We start from the raw sequence: 4,880 nt of genomic DNA on the forward strand, positions 1-4,880 counted from the left end.
ACTCCTTGTATTTGTTAATATTTATATTATTTTGGATGGAAGCCATCAAGTTCCTTGTGTACAGCTCTCTATGAAAGCTATACACATACAAACACTCTTCTATTGTACATAATATTAGGTGTATATTTACTTGCAAATATTGAATGTATGTATTTATAAAGATCCAAAATAATTCGTTCCCTATATTGAGTTCTGATATCCAATTACAAATATTAACTCCATTTTGATAATAATTCAATCAAGAAGTTACAAAGTTGTATTCACTTCGAAGCCTACTTCTATTTTTTTAAATAATTTATAACATCGTAACATTTGTAAGCAAATATGATGAACAAAATAGAGGTAGGCCTTCTGAAAAAAGTTTAGCAGGTTCCTCCGAAACAAAGTAATGTTCCAAGTTATATTATTCATAAGGGGATTTCTAATTTGAATTTTTTTACCTATACATAGGAATGGAATTTTTGAAGAACTTGAGGAGAAAGCGGGATACTTTTGGTATTGAATTAAAATTTTTGTTAACATCTGCTGCCGGATACATGATTTGGAAGGGAAAGAACATGAACTACTGCTAAACAGAGGAGATCCTTCTATTTTAAAATAGATTAGCGCAGGAAAAATATCATAATTGTATTTGTATACAGGATGAGGACTCAAAAATTAGAATCCCCTTCGAGACTGTTCAGTCTCAGTTCTAAAAGTTTGCCAATTTTGTTCATAGGAACATTCGAAAGAGCTGACAAAAAGCTACAATCTGATGTTTTTTTTTGTTTTTGTACAATCAAAAATGTTGGAGCAACAAGCAAAATGGCAGAGGATGTTTGATCTCCTCCGCTCACGAGTCGATCTCCGACAAAAAGATCTTCACAGTGGACGCTGTTCTGAAAAGGAAAAATGATCGCTTCTTGGCAAAATCGAGAGCTCAGGTTGAAAGAACCTTCAGGACCAAATATCCAGCTCAGATTTTGGTCCTCGGCGTCGAGGCGTCCGACAGCAGCAAGATACTTCCCTACTTCTTCAAGGCAAAAAAAAAAAAAAAATCATCTCGGACATCGGACTATAAGAGCTCAGTTACAATGTATTGCCATTAAAGAGAAAGTTCCCCAGGGACAACTATGTGTTTACCCAATACGGCGCCCTGGCACATACGTCCAAGAAGGTCCAGCATTTCTGCAGGGAGAACATGGCTGCCTTCTGGCCTTTGTCCTTACCCAACACGAATCCCTTGAATTTCGCTGTTTGGCGTGTATTGGATGGCAAGATGAACAAGATTTCCCTCCCAAATGTCAATACCCTGAAGGCCGTGATGACGGAGGAGTGAAAAAGCCTATTAAAATTTTCTAATTTTTGAGTCCTCACCCTGTATTCAAATCAAAATGCCTTCATGAAGTACCCTTTTTTTTACTTTTGAGGGTTATTTTCTTGTTTAGAGGAATAAAATGAAAAATACAAAAAATCGGCGATTCAAAATTCCCAACTTTAGTCATAACGGTACATCCTAATGTAGGTCCCTATACATTTATTTAATTTTGTATTTTTTAAATAATATTCAACAAAGATAGGCCAGAATTCTTACGAGACGTTAGCACAACGACGATTTATTAAAGAATGAATAAAAAGAAAAAATAGAGCACACACTCCAACCTTTCTTTTCTGTTCTAATCTTTAAACTGTTTTCTTTGTTTGTTTTTTTAGAAAAATTGAAACACCTAACACAGGTAAACTTAAAACAAATTAGACTTTTCCGAATAAAAATATTATTTCTACAATATTTTGACAATAAACATAGTGGGATATTATATTTTCAAAATGTGAACTAAATTTAGCAAATTTGGGCATAGATTGCTATACTTAGAAACTGTAATTCCTTTCTTGTTTTATATCAATTGTCATTATATAATACGTCGTTACCTTTATTGTTTCAAGCAATTATTCCTCCGAACAGGAATCAAAAATAGGCCCAAAATCAGTTGACAGTTAGACGATTCTTCCTAACTAAGGAATAATTATTCAATAAATGTTGGAAATTGTTCAAGGTTTAAAAATAGCTCATTCTTATTTAACCAATTAACGTTGAGAACTCTGATTAGTAAAAAATAAATAGAAACATCGACAGTTGATAAAAAAATACTCGGTCTATTTTTTGTTAACGAGGTAAAGCCTTGATAACAAATATTGATTTTCTCTTGATCTCGATTATGGCCAACACTAGAGGTGGACTATAGCTCCCCCAAAAAAAAAAAAATATATATATATAGTCCTCGAGATGCCCTTGAATAGGTACTGTGAACGGATGAGAGTGGAACATTTAACCATTTTGTTAAATAAATCTGGGTCTCAGTTAAAAAGCAAAGAGACAGTGCCTTCTATACAGGGGCATTGATATTACTTTACTGTAAACGTTTTTTATACAAGAAACGAAATTATTTTCATTTCAAAAACAAGATTCGAAATTTAATTCAAATTTAGAAAAGAAAAGAGCCCTGCTCTTACGATAAAACTGGCCTTACAAGGAGGTATACCGGAGCTAGGATGCAATCCGGTCTTTGTATTGATTCCTGAAAGTTTTACTTTAATTTTGGTTTAGACAAGATACTTAGGGACAAGTTATGTCAGTCATCATTTTTTCCACCACGATCCATGGGTCGATTTCCAATTTAGAGCGCTCCCTGTGGAGATAAACTCTTATGCTTGTCTGATATACACTTATTACGTCAGAAAATAAGGCGTGCTTTTGATATTTTTTCATGAAAACAGTGTATCTCATAAATAAGGGTGATAATTTTGGTAAGAATAGAAAAGTGTGCGAAGAGAAGAGAAGAAATACTTATGGCATCATTGATTAAATAATATACATCTTCTTTTATCAATCATGAACGTTATCATTCCCGCCTTTATTATTCAATATTAATATAATAATATTAGATGGGGATAGTCGATAGAGAACTGAATAAAATGCCTAAAATAACGTCGCCTTCTGTCTGGATTTCTGAAAATGTCGGTTCATGTTCTAACGGTTCAATAACCAGAACCACTTGATCTGCTAAAACGATAAAGGAACAACCTTGTAAATAGTAAATCAATAATTATAATCAAAGATGAAAATCCAGTGTAGAATGGGCATGTCAAAAAAAAAGAAACCGAAAATCAACATGGTATCCCTGTCAATTTGAAGAATGTTTTGAAGGAGAGAAAGAATAATGCTCATGACGTTTTATTCGATCAACTACAATCAGCTGTGACAAGAGAGGGAAGGAGAAAATGATATCAACAAAGACATTTGCTGGAATTACTCCGATGCCGATCCCCAATTATACTCTGAGTCCAACAAAGACTCACAATTATGACTGCAACAAATCCGTAGGGTTACTCTCTGTCTTTTATGAACACACACGAATGGTCAATCAGGTTTTGAATATAATTTAATCTAGGAAAGGATGTTCACTTCACGGGAATTAAATAATAATGGCAATTGCTAAGGAAAAGAAAATTCCTTCTCTAAAAAACACACCGGATTTATATCATTAACATTAATGAATACACTTGATGACATTTTTGCTTGTGAATATCCTCAATTTCATTCTTCATTAAGAGTTTGCAATACATTTAATAATACTTGAAAAATCTGGGCTTTTCCATTGAAATATAATTTTTTTAAATGTATTGGATGATTCAAATATTTAATATTATTTCAAGTTTATAAATTAAGACTTTTTCGAGAGTTGATATTTTTTAATACATAAATAGATAATTTCCAATAAACCTTGATGAAATTCCATCAAATGACATACGAATAATAAAAAAACTTAACACTTGCATCGAATACTACTTAATTTTAATGATAAATAGTGATATTTGAATTAAACCATAGTAACCAGTACTGAAAATCCCTTTGAAAAGCTTTAAATTTGTACCTTTTTTTTCAGGAACTAGAAAAGTAGGATAATTAGAGAAAAATATCTCATTTAAATTTAAAATATTTACTTCGCTTATCTTTTTTTAGAAAATAAATCCTTAAAATTTTTTTTTTTTTACTCAACGGTAATTTTTCTAAAATTCCTTTATTTGGGGAGGGATATAGCCCCTCCAACACTACCCCAACCCTACTCCTGCAGACGCCCCCGAAGATGGAAATAAGATTGTATAACAATATAATAACATATTTTTAATACATTTTATGGTCTGATATATACTAAAAATAAATGATAGAGGACCACATTTTTGATAGACAGTAAGTTACAGACCGTTTAAGGGTCATTCCACGTAAAGTGTACGCACCCTCACGGCATGACAACCACCGATTTGGATTATTTTTGGCAAGCTGGCTTTTTTATATGAAAGAAAATAGTCTGTGACACAACTGGGCCGTTTTAGTACGCACAAAGTTGGGCCTAATGCGTTGGACCAGTGTTGTTCAGGAGCCCATAATTCCTTTTATAGTGGATCGATTTTAACAAAAAGTAAGTCAAAAGATGCACAACAGCACAAATTATAATTTATATTAAATCATAATCTTATTTGAATCAAATTAAAAGTGTGTGGCTCTGGTGTGGCCTTCAAAATGGCGCCCTGCCAAGCAGCAAACCTGATTTTTTTTAAATTTTCTTAGAACATGTCTCAATATACGTTTCTAACATATTCAAAATTCAGAGTGGGATCTTAATGGGATCCCTTCCAATGAGAGCATTAACTAGAGTAAGTAGAGTCGCTTTTATAGTATATTAGTATTATTGTTCTTTATTTAAACTCGTATTTTATATAATATACATATTTTCCGTTGATTAACAAAATAAAGTAGGATTATTATTTAGGTAAGCATAACATCATTGAAAATTCAGATATTTTATATAATAACAATAATAAGGATACTATAACTAACTTAT

The sequence above is a fragment of the Lepeophtheirus salmonis genome, chromosome 5 (genome assembly GCF_016086655.4).
Source record: "Lepeophtheirus salmonis chromosome 5, UVic_Lsal_1.4, whole genome shotgun sequence".
NCBI lineage: Eukaryota > Metazoa > Arthropoda > Copepoda > Siphonostomatoida > Caligidae > Lepeophtheirus > Lepeophtheirus salmonis.